The following is a 20,447-nucleotide window of genomic DNA, read 5'->3' on the forward strand; positions in this document are numbered from 1 at the left end:
AAAGTAAATATTTTACTTCAGTCCTAATCTACATAGCTAGTAGTCTAGCGGACAAGATGAACCAGTAAATCAACAGTGATAATGTAAAGGGGTCAGTGCCCAGAGGGAGACTAGGGCCACATCCTGGGATGTACACTGAACCTGAATGGAAGATTGGGCTGGGGGGAGTCTGAGAAAGGAGGGGCAGGGGACACTCCATGGCATAGGCAAAGACCCAGTGGCTTGACCCAGAGCAGGCAGTGTGTGTGAGGCATGCTACCAAGGGAGGCATTTGATCTTCACCTGAAAATAATGGAAAATCTTCCAGGGTCGTGTACATAATTCCATATCCAGTTTAGTATGGCCAAGGGATGGACACCTGAACTAAACTTTGCTGTGTCAGATTTCATAGTATTTTCTAATTTTGCTGATAGTAGGAATGCCACTTGAGCTAAGCTCTAATTGCTTTTTAGTTTTTTCCCCTTTGGGCTTCCTAGAAATGTGAAAATTCTGCCAACAAATTAAAAGGCTTTGCACCTTCCTTGAAAAAAGATTTTCTTTGTTCTCAAACAAAATACAATGAAACTGAGAAGGCGATTTCTTTGTGGAAGGTCAGTGTATTCCCAGGAAAGCCTCCTTCGCTCCTGGTACCTGCTGGGCCCCTGTGAGTACTAGCAGTTTTCCACCCCAGACACAGCTAGTAGTGCATCCGTGCCTTCCCATTTCATCCTGTCAATAGTGGCACCACATTCCATCCGGACAGAGAGGGAGGAACACATTGAGCACCAGCTGTATACCAGCTGTATACCAGACCCTATTCAAGCACTTCATATACATCATTTCACACCCATTCTGAGATGGGGCATCAGGAGCCCCACTTATCAGATGAAGCAACTGAACTCCCTGGAGGTGGGGTGAGAGGACTCATTGGGGTAGCCCAACCAGGACTGGGTGACACATTAGACTCCATATTGGCTGTGCCCACCTCTGGACAAGCTGACAGCCTGTGTCCCACACCCCTTCCTACCAGAACAGTGCCACTGTGAGAAGTCACCTGTCCAAGTGTGGGGAACCTGATAGTGCACAGAAACCCAAATGAACCCCAAAGTTTGACAAGGGTTGACTCATTCACTTATTGATTCTTTCAACTTCACTAAGCAGTAGTTCAAATCCATTAAAATATTTTTCTAGTACTATAGACAACTGAAGGTCAGTTTCCTGTAAAAAATGCCTTGGTTACCTGATACATTACATGGGGCTGCTGCTGATACCCACCTCGCAGGTTAGGAGTCTTGTAAAATATTGCTATTGTCTGAAGCATAGGAAAGCTGAAGTAGTAACTGCTAAGTGAAACTGCACGGTACATTTATGCGGCGTGGGGTGTATGGGGACACGGTGAAGTACTGGAGTCCTGGCCTAGCTGAGTGGCGCCGCACAAGTCACAGCACCTCTCCGAGCCTCGGTTTCCTCATCCTTCCACTGGGAATACTAACTGGCTGGGCAGGCTCCTGGCTGGGCAGGTCCTGCTGGGGTTCCCCTGGTTGGCACCTGCGGGTTTAGGCCCGAGCGGGCCACCCCTCCCGCGCCTGCGCGCCGGCTGCCTGCAGCTCCGGCAGAGCCCGGTAGGTGGCGCTGTCGGCTCGGAGCCGGAGCCGGAGCCGGAGCCGGAGCTGCAGCCCCGGTGTCTGCTGTTGCCTCTGCTTGTGTGTGCCACGGGCAAGTGAGCTCCGTTTGAACACCGCTGGGAAAGTTTACAGCCTCTCAAGCGTGTGCTCTGGGATTCTGACTTCAGGCCAGCCTCTTTGTGGCCGCCGGAACGCATCAAAAGTGTCCTGCTATTTTGCTGCTGCCGCTGCTCTTCCACCCCCTCCTGCTACCTACCGTAGACTGCAGTTTAACTAGCACCGCGTCTCACAGTTTCTGGATCTATAACTAGCTGTGAGGTCCAGGGTAAGTCAGTACTTCTCTCTTGAGTGTCAGTTTCCTCATCTGTAAGATGGAATAGGAACACCTCTACCCCCGGGGTGACATACAACCATGTGTGTAATATGCCTGGCTCAGAGATATTGAATGCATGACTTTTATTTGATTTTTTTAAGATTTATTTTTGCATTCAAGAACTGGGGTACAGGCCAGAGGTGCGGGGGTGAGAGGAACCACCAGAGACAGAGTGGGGACCAGACCAGGTGGATTGACTGAAATGCACTGCTGAGGGGAGCAGGTGGCCAGTCAGGAGAGGTCTATTTGCCCTGTGGGTCAGCTCCCTGGCTGGTGGATGGAACTCATGCTGCAGTGGCTGGTGATAGCTTCATAGCGCTGAGACTTTATTTAACCCCTGTACCACCGGGGAGGCACACATGACTTTTATTAATATTTTTAATTATCATGCTTTAACCCGCCTAGGGCTCCCCAAGGGGCAACCTAGATCCTAATGCAGTTAAACCACAGCACGTTCATTCGCTCGCTGTTCTTAAAACTACAGCAGGGCCCGTGCCAACACATCAACAGAACATCTCCTAAAAAGGTCGTGCCCTCAGGCTGCCTTTCCTTGTTCTGCCCCATCTGCTGTGTGACTCTGGGTAAGTCTCTTTCCCCCTGTGGCCTTCAGTTTCCTCACTATAGAAGCAGGGTATCAGAAGGTGCAATATTTCCTCCCAGCCCCTTGGACACTTCTTGCCAGTGTAGCCAGCCCTTGGTTTGTATTCATGGTTCTAGGGAAATCAATACTCCATCCACAGGTGGGGACACTGATCTCTCCTTGAGATAGTGAAGGTGACCCATGTGCAAAGAATTTGGCTCAGGGCCTAGCACCTAGAGGGTGTTGATAAAGGGCAGCTATGAGGGTGATTAGCCCATAGACCCCTCCATCTGTGCCTGGAGAGAATTGTCTTCAGGGTGAGTCATTCGAGCCCTATTTGCTGAGCACCTTCATACAAGACTGGGGGTTCTGCAGGAACAACATAGATCAGATAAGATCATAGATCAGATCCCAGGGACTCACGGTGCACTGGAAAGATTTAGATGGGGATGCCAAGGAGGGCCTCCCTGAGGAGTGACATTTGAACTGAGATCTGAAGGAGGAGAAAGCCCATGAGAAGTGGCTGACTACAGCCAGTGCAAAGGCCCCAAGGCAGGTGAGAAAACCTGGGTTCTGAGGATGAGGAGAGGCCAGAGTCCTGGAGTCCGGAAACCAAGGGGATCGACAATGAGAGATGAAAGCTAGAGCTGAAGCCAGTGTGGTTCTTGTTCTAAGAGCCCAGGAAGTCAATAAACTTTTATGAGTAGAGGCTCACAGAGCCAATTCGCATGTTTAACATTTTTTTTTTTTTTTTTACTTAAGAAACAATGGTTTAGGGCCTCCCCGGTGGCGCAGCGGGTGCGAAGCTGCCTGCAGCCTCTGCAGCACCGGTTCGATCCCCGGCTGCTCCCCGGCCACTGGAGGAGGGTCCCGCATGGCGCGCAGACCTCTCCTGCCGCCCGCTGCTCCCCTCAGCAGTGTCCTTCACTCCTTCTGCCTGCTCTGCTCCCCGCTCTGGCCCTGGTGAATTCTCTCACCCTCCCGCGCTTCTGACTGTACCCAGTGCTTGTATAAATGAATGAATGAATGAACAAATAAATAAATAAATAAATCTTAAAAAAAAAAAAGAAACAATGGTTTATAACATACAGGTCCACGGAATATGTGTTAGACCAACACGCACACACTCGCACTCGCGCGCACACACATGCACGCACAATGGAATACTATTCAGCTTTAAAAAAAGATGAAATCTCACTGTTTGCAACATGAACCTAGAGGGAATTATGCTTGAAATAAGTCAGATGGAGAAAGATACAGTATGACTTCACTGATATGTGGAAGATAAAAAAGTAAAACAATGATCAGGCAAAACAAGTGCTTAGCCCGTAAGAATAGAGAGGTGGATACCAGAAGGGAAGAGGAAGAGGGTGGATAAATCCGGTGAAAGGGGCCAATTGTGTGGTGATGCAGACTTTGGAGGTACTTTGAAAAGTTGTTAGCCAGGATCTGAACACACCCCTTTCCTGGACTCAGAAAGGGGCTGTCTCCCCCCCAGTCCTGGACTCCATCCCCACCTCCTCCCCAAGCTCTGCTTCCTCGCTGGGAAAATTGAACCTTCATCATCTACATGCTGGGGGCCACAGGCCTCTGTGACAATCAGGGAACTTTCCAGAAAATGCTTATTCATCCCTCTCAGTTTTACTCACATTCCAGCTGTCTCCGTGGACACCCAGTACCACCCCCCCACCAGGGACCCCAGCTGGGCAGCCCTGAATTACTAGGATGCTGCTGGCTCCAAGGCCTAGATGCCCTCCCTCCCTTCAAGCTGCTGTCAGAGGAAGACTGTCCTTGAAATGACCGTCCAGCTGTGGCTTCTCACCCAGGGCACCATGCCTGATGCCCTGGAGGGGAAATCTCAGCCTGAGCCTGTGACTGTGCCCATGGCAACGGTCATCTGAGGGGAAGGACTTCCTCCCTACCTGGCCTCAGGTTTCTGCCCCAGGGAGAATTCCAGAAGAGCCTCATTGAAGGTCCCTGGTGGGGTGGGGCCTTCTGTCTGTGGGACAAAGCCAGTTATTTGCAGGTACTGGGTGGACAAACCAGTTGATTGTCTCAGTCTCCATATCCTGTCTCCATGGTTTCTCGGTCAAGGTGAGAGCCTGCGATTTCATGGGGTGTGGGGAGAGGGCTGCTGGCATGGTGGCCAGCTCCCAGAGGAAGCCCATCAGAGCTATGTGAGCTCAGGCAGGCCCCTGGACCTCTCTGGGTGCTTCCCTCCCTTCAGCTGGGTGGCGGGAAGGGGTAGTCCATGAGGCTAAAGCCTGCCCCCCACACAGCACGGCCTGTAACATGGGCACCTAGCCCTTGCTGCCCACCCTCTGCCCGCAACAGTTTCTTTGCTGTTTCTTCTCCTCACCATAACTTGAGCCTCCTCTTGGAACCCATTAGAGAAAGAGCTTTAAAAAAAGTAAAAGCGTGCAAGTTGGTGCCTTTGAGCATATTCACAGAGGTGTGCAACTACCTCCAGAGTCAACTTTATTTTTTTTAAGATTTATTTATTTATGCATGCAGGAACTGGAGTGTAGACCAGAGTTGGGGGGGAGGGGGGCAGTGAGAGCAGCAGCTGAGACAGGAGAGGTCTGCTGCGCCATGTGGGTCAGCTCCCTGATTGGGGATCGAACTCATGCTGCAGTGGCTGCCAACAGCTTGATAGCGCTGTCTTTAACCCCTGTGCCACCAGGGAGGCCCTATTTTAAATTTTTTTTTAAAGATTTATTTATTTATTTATGCATACAAGAGCTGGGGTACAAGCCAGAGGTGCAGAGAGGGTGAGAGGACCCACCAGAGACAGAGTGGGGAACAGAACAGGCAGATCCACTGAAATACACTGCTGAGGGGAGAAGCAGGCGAGACAGGAGAGGTCTGCTGCGCCATGTGGGTCACCTCCTTGGTCGGGGATCGAACTCGTGCTGCAGACTGCTTCATGGTGCTGAGACTTAACCCCTTGTGCCACCAGGGAGGCCCCCTGTGCTATACCACAGAGTCTGCCAATCTTGGGTTCCCATCCTCTGTGGGTCACAGGCGAGTCAGCCCTCTGTGTCCTTATCTAGAGGATGGTGAAAGGCCCCTCCCTCCCTTGCAGGCTGTCAGATGAACTGTGTTGCTGGCAGCATCAGGGCTATGGCAGCTGAGGTGCGCTTGTCTTGTGTTTTCTACCCTAGGAGTGTGGGCAGGTGTAGAGTCCTGGGGTGCTGACTCATCTGACCTACCCAACTCTCCCCAGCACCTGGCACTGAGCCTGGCATACTGTAGGTGCTCACTAAGTGCCAACCCGCTGCACTGCCCAAGCAGTGGAAGTGGTCAATACCCTCGGGCCATGCCTGACCCCAGGTGGCCAAAGTTGCTGGGCCCCCCTGGAGCCTCCGAGGGATCCCCGGAATGACATTTTTTTATTCCCCAAGAGGGTAAGTTTTCCTGTCTGTCAAGAGTCTCTTGTCCTTCTCGGCCAGAGACTGGAGTTTCACCAGAAAGAAAAACAGTAAAATCACGGCAGGCCCATCCTAGGAGTGGCTCCTGTTCATTTTTGATAAAATCAACAAGTGTTTTCCGGCCGCCTGGAGCTTGGTGCCTAACTTGCTCTCTGGACTCGCCCTCCACCAGGCAGACCTTCATGTTCCCAATGATCGGGACAGAAAGGAAATCACCACTACCCTCCTGGGTTCTTCTCAGCGGGCAAATAACCCAACACACACCAGACAGACTGGTCAAAAAGTCCAAAAGAAGTTTAATGATAACATGGATCCCTCCTGTCCACATGGGAGAGGCCCAGTGTGGCTGCTTCAGACCCTAAATAGCTGAGCTACAATAAAGGGGTTGGGGGAGGCCAGGTAGGAAGTTAACCGAGGCAGACACAGTTAAATAAAGTTCTGCAGATTAAGTTCTGCCTTCTCCATTGAAAGGAGATACGGAGATAGAGAGAGGTCTTCCCTGCATAGCGAGGAAGAAACTCTTATAGAGAGAAGTGTTTACAGGGAAATGTTTTTTTCAAAAGCAACCTCTACCCAGCCGTCAGTGCCCCTTCCATGAAATGAACCTTCTGCCAAAAAGACATGTTTTGGGGTGGCAGGCATTTGCTCACCTACAGTAACCAGTTCTTTAGTCGTGAAATAAACATGTAACATATAACCCAGCACCTTAAGCTACTTATTCGTGTACAGCTCAGTGGTACACACAGGGTATTCGCGTTGTACAAACATCACCACCCTCCCCCATAATGCTTTTCATCTTGCAAAACCTAAACTTTCTATGTACCCACTAAACAATGACCCACTGTGCCAGCTCAATCAACCAGGATTTTTAAAGCACCTACTAAGTGCCAGAAGCAGGTTCTGCAGCTGTAAACAAAACAGACATGGTCCCTGCTTCATGGAAACTGATACACATTTCTCAAATGAGGAGACTGAGGTGTTTATGTTGGGGTTCAGTGCGTGGGGTTCTTGGATCCCTCTGAGAAAGAATTCAGCAGATTGTTCCCATTCATTAGCACAAGGCAAGTTTATTAAGGAAAAGACACAGGTGGGCAGGAGAGCTGCATTTGCCAGTGCAAGGGGTGTCTTTTGTAATGTTCTTTGAAGGAATTATTATGGAAATTATCACCGTGGGGTCAAGTTGAGTTGGTTTTCTGTGACTGGTCATCCTCTCTGCCCCTACCTCTAGATAATCTCTTCTGACCCTACCTGGATTTCCTAGAAACTTCCATAGCCGGTTTCGGTTTTTAGTTTAAGATTCATCAGTCTTTCCCACCCCCACTTCTGGTGAGACCTTCCAGCTAAATTTTTCTGCTCTAAGCTTCCCTCCCTAAGAAGGAGAGGCTCTGGCGCTCAGCTCCCTACTCAATGACAAGGGAGAATTTGAATCTGGGCACTTGACCCAGAGGCCAAGAGCCAGCATTCTGGCCGATGAGAGAAGTTTGCACGGGGGAGCCCCAGTTGTCCATTCTGAGAAGTAGGGGTCAGGAGGGAGTCAGGTTAGCTACAGGAATGCCGGGATGTCAGGTGCTGGGCCCTGAGCTAGGAGAAGAACATTCCCAGCCTCATCTCCATCAGGTGCCTCCTTCAGCCTCCTGGAAGCTGGGATTGGCCTTGTCATCTTCATCTGAGAAGGGCTTTTCTGCAGGCCAGCTCTGCTCATCACTTCTGCATGCCCCAGCCTGGCCCATCCCAGGCCCCGGCCTGGAAGGCCCCACAAATAGGCTTTCTGTCAGGGAGCTGCGAGGGGCTCACTGTTTACACTCTTCACTCTGCCAGATCGCTGGCCCTTTGCTCTTTTCCCGCAGGACAAGGTCCTTGTTCTCCTCCCTGCCCTCACCAGGAAGGCAGCAGCTTTGGGAGGGGCCACCCTCTCTTCTAAGCCTCAGTTCCCATCTGGGAAAGGAGCACAGCAATCTTCACAGCCTGCATGGGAGGGAAGTTTACTTGGCAGCCCCCCCCACCCCTCCATGTTCCATGAGTGGGTTACTAAGGCTTATTTTTGGTAAATATTTCTCATGGGCCTCCCCTGGTGGCGCAGCGGTTGAGCGCTGGGCTGCGAAGCTGCCCGCATCCTCTGCAGCGCCGGTTCAGTCCCCGGCGAGGGTCCCACATGGCACGCAGCCCTCTCCTGCTGCACTGGCTGTTCCCCTCAGCAGTGGACTTTGTCCGTCTGCCTGTCCTGCTCCCTGCTCTGCCTCTGATGAATCCTCTCACCCTCCCGCCCTTCTGACTGTACCCAGTGCTTGTATAAATAAATAAATAAATCTTAAAAAAAAAATTCCTCATGAGCAGTTTGAACACATCTTCTGTTCAGCTTCTAAATTTCCACTTTCTAACTGCTGGGCCAACACCTCACGGGGCTGTTTCTCTTGCAGGCTGAGCAGGAAGGACCTGACCCCACCGTCTCAGCGAGAATGAGAGAAAAGGCTCAGCGCATCCCTGGGGACCCGCCTGTCCCCTGCGCTCCCAGCGGCTTCTCCGAGGCGGGCAAGTGGGAATGTGGCCGCACCCCCCACCCCCCCGCAGTGGGGACACTGAGGCCCGGAGGGGAAGTCGCTGGCTGCTCAGCTGGAGAGTCTCAGAGCCGGGCTTGGGCTCGGGGGTCTGGCTCTGGGGTCCGGCGCCCGGGGCTGCAGTGGGCCTGGCAGACGTGACTGCGGCGCGTGGGGTGTGCGGGAGCCGGGGCCGCAGTGGGCTGCTTGCCGGGCTCCCCCGGTGCAAACGGCTCCGGACGCGCCCGGCTCCTGCTGAGCGCGGGGTGGAGACTCACTTTGACTTAGTCCTGGGCCCACCTGCGGGCGCCCCCGGGCCGGGCTCGCGCCGCCTGCGGGCAGGGACTGTGGCGGCCCAACCCGCGAGCCGGTGCCGGGAGCGCCCCGCGCCCCGCGCCCCGCGCCCAGAGCCCCGCGCCCCGCGCCCCGAGCCCCGCGCCCAGCGCCCCGCGCCCCGCGCCCAGCGCCCCGCGCCCCGCGCCCCGCGCCCCGCGCCCAGCGCCCAGCAACAGTCCCGGGGCGCGGGCCGGGCGCCCCAACCTCCCGACCCCAAACCGCGGGCCTCTCCGAGGAGCGCCTGCCCGGCCCGGGGTCCAGGTGAGGCGCCCCCGCCCCGCGAGGGCAGAGCGCGGCTCCCGGGCGGGCGCGGGGGGCGGGGGGCGGGGGGCGGGCGGGGCGCGGCGCTGGAACCTGAGCCGGGGGTGGAGAGTCGCGGGCGGGCGGGCGGGCGCCGGGCGGCCGGCGGGGATTCAGGAAGAGCCGCGCTCCCGGCCGCCGGCGCCGCGCGTCCCGGAGGTGAGTGGGGCCGGCGTCCCCCGGGGCAGGACCCCGAGACCGGTCGACCCAGCCGAGATCCCCCGGCGCCCCGGGGGGGGGGACTCGCAGGCTGCGAAGCCCCAGCCCGGCGCGCGCGAGGCGGCAGGAGCGGGGTCCCGCGGGCCGCGCTGTCCCGGGTACCCGGGGGCCGAGCTCACCTTCCTGGGCTTCACTTGATCATCTGTAAAATGGGAGCCAACGTGGGGCCTGGGGCGCCAGGATCCCGGCCCCCGAGATCCAGCCCAGGCACTAAAGGCAGGAGCCGAGGCCGCAGCCCAACTTGGAGACACCCCCTGGCAGGAGGCTGGGAACAGGGCGCTGGGGGCCTGAGGCTTGCCCTGGGCAGGGAGGGGAGCCTGGAACTTCCAAAGGCCGCTTGGTAGTTACCGAGTCCCAGAGAGGCGGCGCTTTCCGCAGAGGCCGGGCCATCTTTACCTCAGCTCTGCCCGCCGACAGCCAGGGGGTCCCCAGGCCGGGGGAGACCTCCCACAGCCTCGCTTGCCTGGGGATGCCAACCCCAGGCTGCCCGAGCCACCTACCAGCCCCTGCCCCGGCCTACTCCCACCCGGCCTCCCCATTGTGCTGATGAGGAAACTGAGGCTCGGCTCTGCAGTGTAGCCAAGTAGAATTTAAGGCCGGCGCTGTCTGCTCCACAGCCTTCCCGGCCTGGCGCCCCGGGGCCCTGGAGGTCACCGGGGAGAGGGGGAGCTTCGGATGCTCTGGCTCAGCATCTAAGACAAATGTCTGTGCTGGGGATAGGGGTGAGGGTGTGAACCCCTGAAATTCTAAGCCAATGACCTGTGTGAGGTCTGATGGGGGTCAGCTTGGCCACTTCAGCTCCGGGCGAGGATGGGGGGGTAACTCGGCGACTTCCTCCAGAGGGGGGTGAGAAGAGGCGGCCTCCTTAGGGTGCTGGGGTGGAAGAGGGAGGCCCGGTCACGGAGAGGTCACCGGTCTGTGGCTGGAGTCCCCACTCTGCCACCCCTACAGTGTGGCCTTGGCTACTCCCTCAGCCGCCCGAGGGGCAGCTCATCTGGAAAATGGGGCGGCACGAGGGCCCCGCTGGCTGGGGAGGGGCTGGCGCTGTGCCCGTGCACCCCCGCGCTCAGGGTTAGCGGTTGTGGTTGCCGCAAACACATTCTTTTTTTTTTTTTTTTAAATAATAAATTTTATTTTTATATTCCCCATACAATTGCAACCCCCCCATTCTGACCCCAATCCCTCCCCTCCCGCCCCCCACCCCCAAAAAGTGTCTCTGGTTCATAGTTTTTTGTTGATTTTGATTTTCACTTTCTTATAGTTATTCATTTTCCTGGTCCCTTATTTAAGTTTTCTAGATTCCTGCTATGAGTGAGACCATCCGGTATTTTTCTTTTTCTTTCTGGCTTGTTTCGCTGAGCATGATCCCTTCCAGCGCCATCCATGTTGCTGCCAATTGCATGTGTTTATCTTTTTTGAATGCTGAGTAATCTTCCATGGTGTGTATGGACCACATCTTCTTAATGAAAGGAGGTGATTGGCCAGTTCCACGTCTCTCTAGCTCACTCTGCCTGAAGGACAGTAGGAGCTGAAAGGCTGGCTCGCTTCTCTCCCACCTGTACCGGCAGCTCAGGGTGGGGAGGGTTTCACAGAGCGAACAGAGAATGGCAGTGACAGCCCGTCAGGCTCAGCTTTGTAAAACCATGTGGGGCGCTTTCCGACAGGGAGGTTAGCCGGGGTTTCGGGAACGGTCCCTTGAGGAAAAATGTGTCGGAGTGAGCCCCTGGGAAGATGCCTGGGGTTCCCCGGTAAAATCCTCTCCAGATGCCTTTTGCTGGGCGAGGGGGGCTGTAGAAGCTCCCTCACCTCATCTAGTGTGAGCTGAGCCTCAGCCGTTTCCTCCATCCTCCATTTCTAGAAAGCCCACCTGGATACTTGGGTCCAGCCTGGGTTGGACTCTGAGGCCGCTTGGCCCTCAGCCCAACTCCAGCCCAAGGGGGTATGGATTGGGTAGACCTAGAGAGATGTGAGATGGGAAGAAGGCCAGCTCCGGACAGCCGCCTCCCTGCCCCAGGACTAACCCTCGTGCCAGCTGTGACCACCAGTGGGCAGCACCTGTACCTGCGTCATGGACACCCAGCAAGCTGGATGTGCATGGTAGAGGCATGGCCAGTGGGGGCTGTTGACCCAGTGGTGGCCCCGGCACAGTGGGTGGAGGAGCAGAGGGAGAGGAGATCAGGGAGGGCTTGATCAAGGTGGTGATTGAGCCACTCCTTGAAGAATAAACACATATGTAGGGGAAAGGGAGCAGCACTAGCAAATACCTGACTTTACCTGTTTGCAGTGGGCAAAGCAGGGTTTGTGGAACTGGAAATCATTTTGTTTGTCTGGACTATGTGACATGAACAGGAAAGGCAAGGAATTAGACAGGCAGGGGCTAGGTCAGACCCAGAAGCCCTTAAAGTCCAGACCAGGGGTGGGGGGCTCTCGCAGGATGTGTGGTCTGGAAAGGCCCCTCTGGCTGCAGAGTGGGCCCAGAAAGGGAGGCCAATCCTCAGGCTGGGGATTGGGGCCTGGGGACGCCACCCAGGCCTTGTTGAGGGGTGAAGAGGAACTGCTGGAAGGAGATGTAGGAGGGAGAGACACACATGAGGGCCTCACTGTGCCCGGCACAGTAAATGTCGGTGGCACAGTTGAGTGACTGCACACATTAGGAGAGGGCCAAAGTCTTTTGAGCTCCTCAGTCTGTTCCCAGGGCATAGTCCACATGGAGTGGGTGTCCCCACCCCTCCAAGCCCCTGATCTGCTGTCCACTGCAGGTTCCTCCATCAGATTCTGGGGAAGACACTCCAGGTCTCTCTCCAAATCACAGGGACCCAGAGGACAGCGCCTCTTCTTGTCACACATAGGATCTGGGGAGCCCAGAAAACATTTCATGCCGGCTGGCCTTCTGGAATGCTCCGCATCGCCAGTCTGCAGCGGAATTCACCTGTTAAAGATTAATTCACATTTCTTGAGATACTTGTCCTGTGCCCGCAGCTGCCACTCTGAGTTCTGGGCGCAGGGTTCTGCTGGCTTTACCCCCGCTGGGTCGCCCCAGTCATCATGATGGGACCTGGTATTTACTGAGCACTTACTATGTGCCTGGCGCTGGGCCAAACACTGTCAGTACATTGGATCCTAATCTTATTGTACCTGCTTTGAGAGGGAAGAACTGAGGTTTGGGTGGCTGAGTTTGTTGCTCAGGGACTTTTTGCTGGGCACCTGAACTCCATCAGCCTGATTCCAGAATCCATGCTCTTAACTTCCGAGGTGGCCCATGCCCCTTAGTCTGGTCCTCCCTGGGGTGCCCACAGTGGTGGGAGAAGCTTTGTGGCACAGAAATAAGGAGCTGAATTGCTCAGACTCAGCCCCTAGGCTGCCGCTCCCTCCCCTGGGGACTTTGGCCAAGTCACCCGGCCTCTCTGAGCCTCTGTTTCCTCCTCTGCCAAATGGGCCCTCAGTTCCCTCTTTGCAAGGACCACCCAAGATATATGGACAGGGCGCAGCGGCATCTTTGTCCGCATCCTGTCCCCTGACCTGTTCCAGGACGTGTTTTCCTCCAACTCACCCCTAGGGGCCTCGTGGGAGCCCCTGTGTGCTGGGCGAGCTGGCGCAAAGTCGCGGGGCAAAGCTAGACTTGCGTTAGGATAAAGGAGGCTGCCTCTCAGCTATGAAGTATTTAAAGGTGTTGACTGAGCGCCAGGAGCTGTTGACAGATTTAATGCTTCAAAACTGGGGCTGGGGTTTGGTTCCGATCCCAGCTCCCAACACATTCGCTCACTCCTTGGGCCCCGGTGTCCTCATCTGTGAAATGAATGGCATCTGGGATTAATGACGGGCATGCTTTGGGGTGGGAGGGGTGCAGACAGGCTGCAGAACAACGTGGACTGTTTTGTTTATAACTAATGTCTGCAGCCTGATGTTGGCTTGGGGAGTGTCACGGCCTTGGCAGAAGCAGGAAGGCTGAGTCCCATTTTACAGCTGAGGAAGCTGAGGCTCAGAGAAGTGCGTTGCCCAGGGACACCCTGCTCGTGGCAGAACTGGACCCACGTAACTGGTCTGCTTGCGTCCCTGAAAATCTCAGTGGCTGACTTAGCTTCCTTCCTGGAAAGTCACCTTGGACTCACCCTTCTTGGAGTCTGATCCGCCACTCACTGCTGTGTGACCTCCGGAAGTGCCTTGGCCTCTCTGTTCCTGGGGCTACCACTCAGGATTTGCTGAAAGTCAGAGTTTTGGCAACTTGAGGGGGGTTCGGGTTATTCTGCCAATCATTCCCACCCCGGCCTGGACACCTCCTGTTTGGGGTACCCCTGGTCCTGCGAGTTGGCACCATGGCTGGGCAGGAATGAAGAAGAGAGGCCAGGCCCTTGCTTTCTTTGTGACTGACTTCCTTCCTGCCTCTGCAGCCTTCCTGATCATCAGTTTCCCCTTTCTGCCATGAGCCCTGACCGCTGCTGGCTGTATGACCCCAAGGAGGTCACCCCACCTCTCTCTGACCATATTTCATCATCGGTGAGGGAGGAGCACAGAGACCAGGCCCGGGCACAGGAAGGCCTCCATAGAAGCCCGCTGGTCTGCTCCAGATGAGGTCAGAGGGTGGAAGGGCCTCAGAGGGTGGTAGGGTGCCAGGCACACAGGCAGGCCATTGACCAAGCGGGAATACTCTTATTTTTCTTGAGGTGGTGAGTAACAGCCGCCCCTCCCACCTGCCTGCCCCCACAAAGGGCTCCTCAGTGTCCAGAGGTGGCTGTTTCTCCCTGAGGATGGACTGGCCTGGGTTCCACCCAACTGACCCGGAGGACTGACCACCCCTGGGACAGCTCCTCGTGGTGTGTGTGTGGGGGGGGCGCCCACTTCCAGCCTAAGGGCTCAGAAGAAATCCCCACAGACAAGAGGCCAACTGACCTCAGGCTGGGACCCGCCCTGAGGCCTCTCCTTTCCCTCCTGGGCCGGGAAGGGCTCGGGAGCACCTGCAGCAGCGTGAAGGAAGGAAGGAGTGAGTGAGTGACTGGACAGGGCAGGGGAGAGAGAAGGAACTGCCTGTGAGGACGTAGCCTCCGGCTCTGAGACGGAGTGAGCTCGCCCAAGTCTCCGAGCCCTTCTGAGCCTCCGCTTCCTCATCTGCAGAAGGGACTTGTGACAGCTGTGGTCCTCGCGGGCCCTGGTGTCCTAGCGCACAAGCTGGCAACGGCGATCTGTTAGATGGGAAGGAGCTAGTTAGCAAGACGTTAGTTAGTTCAGGAGAGCTAGTTAGGTCGAGGTTCAGAGGGCGGCCTGCCCTGTGGAGAATGACTAAGCTTGTCTTTCCTTTCACTTGTATCCATGCGTCCATTCAGTCATTCATTCAGCAAGTGTATCTCTTTATTTTTTAAAGCCTTTATTTTTATTTTTTTTATTTTTTAAGATTTATTTTTTTATTTATACCAGCACTGGGTACAGTCAGAAGCGCGGGAGGGTGAGAGAATTCACCAGAGCCAGAGCGGGGAGCAGAGCAGGCAGAAGGACCGAAGTACACTGCTGAGGGGAGCAGCGGGTGGCGGGAGAGGTCTGCGCGCCATGTGGGACCCTCCTCCAGTGGCCGGGGAGCAGCCGGGGATCAAACCAGCGCTGCAGAGGCTGTGGGCAGCTTTGCAACCCAGCGCTCAACCGCTGCGCCACCGGGGAGGCCCCAGCAAGTGTATCTTGAGCACCTACTATGTGCCTCATCTTGTTCTGGGGATGCAGTGGTGCTTGGAGCAGGAGTCCCTGCCCTTCTGGTCTTGTCTCCGAGTTCCCCTCATTCCACACAGTCTTTTGGGGCTGCACTTTACGAGGCTCTGACACCCACAGCGACCGAGGGACGCAGTGGGGGGGGGGCGCTGTGACTAGCTCCCTTTTAGAAATGAGGTAACAGGCTCAGAGAGGTGAGCTGGTCCACCTGGAGTCCCACAGCTACTAAGCGGGAAAGTCAGATGACCTGTGCCAGCCCCTCTCCCACTGTGCCAGCCTGCCCTGCCCGGTGAGTTCAAGGGGCCACGGAGGCCTCAGGGACAGGACTTCATAGACCCTGAAGGGATGAAGCCCAAAGAGTTCAAAAGCAGGTGCGGGGACTCCTACCATACTCCCTGCCCGTTGAGTGGTGACCTGGGCGGGGGGCTGGGTCTCTCGGTCTCCCCCAGCCTTAGTTTGCTCATCCGTGAAATGGGCATAACAACCGTGCCTGCTGTGGGCGGGAGGTCAAAGTACAAGTTCTGTGCCTGTGGAGAAATGCCAGCCCCCCACATTCTCCTGGGACTTAGCTGGCTATCCGGAATGGAAACAATATCTGACTTCTAGAGTTAATCATACAACTTGGACGAAAGCAGAGAGAAGATGCGGGGTGCAGCGGCCCCGCCTAGCACACTCCCTGCGCACACACATCCTGCGGGAGCCTCCAGGTGATTCTGAGCCGGCAAGCGGCGGCAGGCGCAGCTGCAGCCCCGGGCGCGGGCTGGTGCGGGGGCAGGCGGGGGCAGCGCCGGGCTCTCACCATGGGCTTCTCCCGCTCCAGGCTCCCTTGCCCTGGCGCCGGCCCTCCTGCCCCATTCATTGCACGCGGCTGCGCTCCCTCAGACCCTGGTCCCCGGGAATGAGCTGAAGGGGCGTGGGTGTGGGGACCTGCCCCGCTGACTCAGTGTCTGTCCTGACGGTTGGCAGGGGAGGTGGCAGAGGAGGTGAGAGGCCTGTTGGAAGTCCGGGTCCCTCTCAGCCGTCTCCCGTGGTGGAATGCTGGCTGTCGATGGGGAACTCTGAGAATAAAAGGAAAAGGCGCTGCCGCTTGGCGAGCACCAGGCAAGGTCTTAAACTCCCGCCATCACACTCAGGCCTCACGGCAGCCCTTGTCGGTGGCGGGGAGTGGGGGGTGGGGGGTGGGGGGTGTCCTCTTCTTTTCTCGTTTAAAGCCTGTACAGGACAACGAATACCTACAGAGCAAACAGGCTCACCCCTCCCTGGTGGCAGGGATGACTCCCCCCTACAGGTGGGGAAACTGAGGCCCAAAGAGAAGGGACTCACCCAGCCAGCGAGTGTCAGGCAGGGCACTGAACATAGGTCGGCAACTCTTGCGGCTGCCTCTTCCTCCCGGGGGTGGCCGTGACGGTCCTCGGGGAGGGGCTGGGGTGGGGAGGAAGGGACGGTCAGGTTTGGGGGCTTCCCTCCTCCTGGAGATCACGCACTGAGGGTGCAGCCCCGAGCTGTGCTCTCCCGGGAGGAGGGAGAGGAAAGGGAAGACGGAGCTTGAGACTCCTGGGACCCTGGACTGCGGCCTTGAGCGCTGCCGTGTGCCCTGCCCTGTGCTCGAGCCTTGGGGCAGTTTGTGTCCTCCTGAGGTCCCCAAGTTGCACGAGGAGACTGAGGCCGGGCCAGGAAAGCGCTTGCTGAGCCAAGGTGGCCACGCAGGCAGGGCCCTCGGGATGCCGTGGGCGCCGTGACCCGCATGCCCTCCGGAGAGTGCGCGGCAGCGCTTCTTCAGTGCCGTCGGGGCTGCAGACACCGCCACTTGCTAGTTCCATCGTCACCTCCGAAAGGGGCCCTGTACCCGTCAGCAGCCCCCACCCCCGCCCCCTTCAGCCCCTGGCAAGCCCTGGTCAGCTTCCTGTCCCTGGATTTGCCTCTTCTCGGCTTTTCCTGTAAGCAGACTCACGCCCCATGTGGCTTTGGCGGCCGGGGCAGGCTCCTAAACTGCGGGGCCACGCTGCCCCTGCACCTGGCCCCTCCCGGGGCGGGGACCCCGTGAAGGCTGGAAGGGGAGTCCTGTGCCCCGCTGAGCCCCGCTGCCCCGACTTGCGAATGACTGACTGCCACAGCCAGGCTGGCCTCGCCTTCCAGGGAGCCCGTGAGTCACCCTAACCCTGCTCCGCCTGGGTGGTGTGAGCATGAGGGGGGCACCCTCCTGGGTGGGGGCCCTGACAGGACAGTGGGGCTCTGTCCTGGACAAGCCACCTCTGTGCAGCAAACAGGAAGCGGGCTGGGCCGAGACCTGCTAGGTAAATACAGGCCGGCTGGGGAGAGTGCCCGGCATGGCGTGATGCCCCCCACTGCTGCCCGGCGGGGCCAGAGCCGCAGGCAGCCTGGCAGGCAGCGGGTTTCACCCGGCCAAGGGCCTGGGCTCCCAGGCGGCCGCCAGAGTCCACCTCCCAGGCCCTGGGCCCAGCCACTGCTCCCTGTCTGGCTGTCGTGCCTTCTTTGGGCCTTGGTGTGTTTACTCAGCCTTCCCGTGCTGCTGCTGCTGCTGCTGCTGCTGCTAACAAGAGCCACCCTTAAAAACACCTTCTATTGAAGTGACAATGCCTTGTGACAGTTTCTGGCCCGTGTCCCCACCCCGTCCCCTGCACCCCACCCATCCCGCCACCTTCCCCCTCTCCAGCCCCCTGGTTCTCGTCAGCATCCACCAAAGGCCCCGGTGCTGGCTCTAATCCTCCTTCCCCTCTCAGGGGGGAGGCGACACTGGACATGTGGCTCCGCCCCTCCAAGCCTCAGTTTCCTCACTCGGGAGGGTTTTCTTTTTGGCGCCAGCAGACTGCGGATCTCTGTCCTTCCGGTCCCTTCCCACCCACACCCCCTCCTGAGACTGCCCTGGAACGACAGGTGCTCGCACGTGTGTTTACCCCAGGGTGCCGCAGACGAGGGCGCAGGCGCAGACGGGGCGAGGAGCCCAGGAGGGGGCAGGAAGAAGGGCTTTATGGGGGACAGCCCCAAACGTCCCTCCTCTGCGTGTCTTCTGCCCGCCTGCCCGCTCCCCTTCTCTTTCTCCTCCCCTTCCCTTGCCCAGTGTCGCTGGCCACACTGCTCCGCAGCGCACCCCGACTTTCCCGCGTCCACACTGGACCTGTCATCTTCTCTGCCCTTCATCCCGGCTCAGTGTGAGCAGCCCGCTGCCCGCCCGCCCTCCCCAACTTCAGAGGCCCCTCTCTTGTCCACGTCCTTTTGGGCTTGGCTAAATGCTGGGGAGACCGCAGGTGCAGGGTAGTCCCCGCTGCTTGAAGCCAACATTCTAGAGAAGAGAGAGGGTGAATTTAAAAAATAGAAGCAAGTAAAGGTTGCATCCTGAGAAGAGCTCCGGGAGAGGCTGCCTGAGAGAGGCTGTGGATGCCCGTTTAGACTGGGGGCCCTGGAGCCCCTCCGGAGGAAGTGCAGGTTGAGAGGCGCCCTGAGGGGGGGCGGGTGAGAGAGGCATGAGCACCCCAGGTAGAGGGGACAGCCTGGGCAGAGGCCTCCGCCTTTCCTCCTCAGCAGGGCGCTCCCTGAGCTTCCCCCCTGCTTTGCTGCCCCCGCCTCAGACAGGTGGCCCCAGGGCTGTTGGTGTGAACCCCTTCCAGGAGGGAAAGAACCAGGAGGAGCAGCTCCCAGGAATCCTTGCCCCTGGGGAGCGACCCTGCATGGACTTGCCCCCAGATTTAAGCCGCTCTCCTCCCTCACGTCATCAGGAGGTTGGGACTTGACTGCGTGCCCGGGTTTCCATGAGATCAGGCAAAGCCGTGGGATAACTCCAAGGATGCAGTCGAGGGACTATTTATACAGGTCCGCTGCGGGCCAGGGGCTGGCCTTGACTTACAGAATTCTCACAGGGCCCCAATTCAGGTCCCCGGGGCAGGTGAGGAAAGTGAGGCCCAGAGGGGGAGGCCAGGCAGCGTGCTTGTGCCCTCCAGCTAGGGCAGCGGGTCTGGGTCCAAATGCTTAGCCTGGCCCCCCCAGGTGCCCCTCCGGGGAGGGCGTGGGTCTGGTCACGCCCGCTGAGTCCCCAGGGGCTGTCAGGGCGGCAGGCAGGTTCCGGGAAACCTCTGTCCAGGGCAGGGAGGACTTGGAGACTCTGGCTCCGCCCTGTGTCCTCACTCTGCGTGGACCCCTGCACCCCGCCCCTCCCGAGCCTTCTGGTCTACACAACCCTGCACACCACCGGCCGGGACTCTGCTCCTGGGTTTGCCCGGCTCTCCCCGCAGGAGGTCAGCAGGGTGGGGGCTTCCTCGGGTTTGTTCAGGCCCGTGTCCAGGGCCCAGCACAGCGGGGACTGCGGCGAGTCTGCTGAGCAGTGGACGTGAGTTGACGTGTCCGATCCTGCTCCTGGGCACTGTGATTGCGACCCCTCCGCCCACCCTGCCGTAAGTATTGCCTGTGCAGGGCGGATAGTTTAAAAATGGAAGGATTTGAAGGCTTACAGCGAGAATGCTTGGACCCGCTCTTCAAAGGCGCCTCACGGCACGCCGCGTGTGGGGCCCTTCACGCTGCCTCATAAATATCCTGGGTGGAAGCCCGGATGCCCCGGAGCCAGCCGGGTGCTGCCTGCTGCCCAAGTGCTCCTGGCAGGGGTGAGTCCCTGCGGGCAGGAGAGCCCTGCTGAGCGCGGGCACACGCACGCACACGCGCGGGCACACCGGGAAGGACACGGGTGTGTGGACATGACATTCAGGGCAGAGGAGCTGCTGGAGGACTCAGCCTCGCCGCCCGCCCCCCCCCCCCCCCCAGTCTGGCAAGGGTTTGGAATGTGTAATAACAGCCTACAGGGCAAATTAGAACAGGGAGTGAACGCTTCCCTGACCACAGAGACAGGCTAGTGTTTGGGGAGGGAGTTGCCACAGAGTGGTGGAGCAAGCCCTCTGTGTGTGTGTGTGTGTGTGTGTGTGTGTGTGTGTGTGCGTGTGCATGCTGGGGGGCGCACACGCCTGGGTGCTGTGGCGTGGAAGGAGTTCAAGGTCGGGAGTCCAGAGGTCTCCAAGGTCAGCGACTCCTTCCGTGGGCTCCTGGAGACTCGGTTTCCTCAGCCGTCAAGTGGGAACAGCCGGCCAACCTCGCTCACGAGATTCTGGGAGGCTGGGGGAAGGGGAGGGGGGGGCCTGGCTGATGAGTCTTAACAGGGGCCCCAGTGCCAGGTGGTGACACGTGTGTGCGGGGGAGGAGGTGGGCGGGCTGGGGGAGGGGGCCGTTGTGACGACGCCCGTGCACGCTTTTGTCAAGAGCGTATTTGGTCCCCGTGAAGCCCTGACCTGCCGCCCATCACGGCCGCTGCTTTGCAGTTTTCAAAACCAGATTCGGACGGGCTGGTCGTAATGACCCTGACCAGCGGCCGGGCTGTGC

This window comes from Talpa occidentalis, unplaced genomic scaffold (assembly GCF_014898055.3).
Source record: "Talpa occidentalis isolate TD23 unplaced genomic scaffold, MPIMG_talOcc4v2.1 talOcc4.14, whole genome shotgun sequence".
NCBI lineage: Eukaryota > Metazoa > Chordata > Mammalia > Eulipotyphla > Talpidae > Talpa > Talpa occidentalis.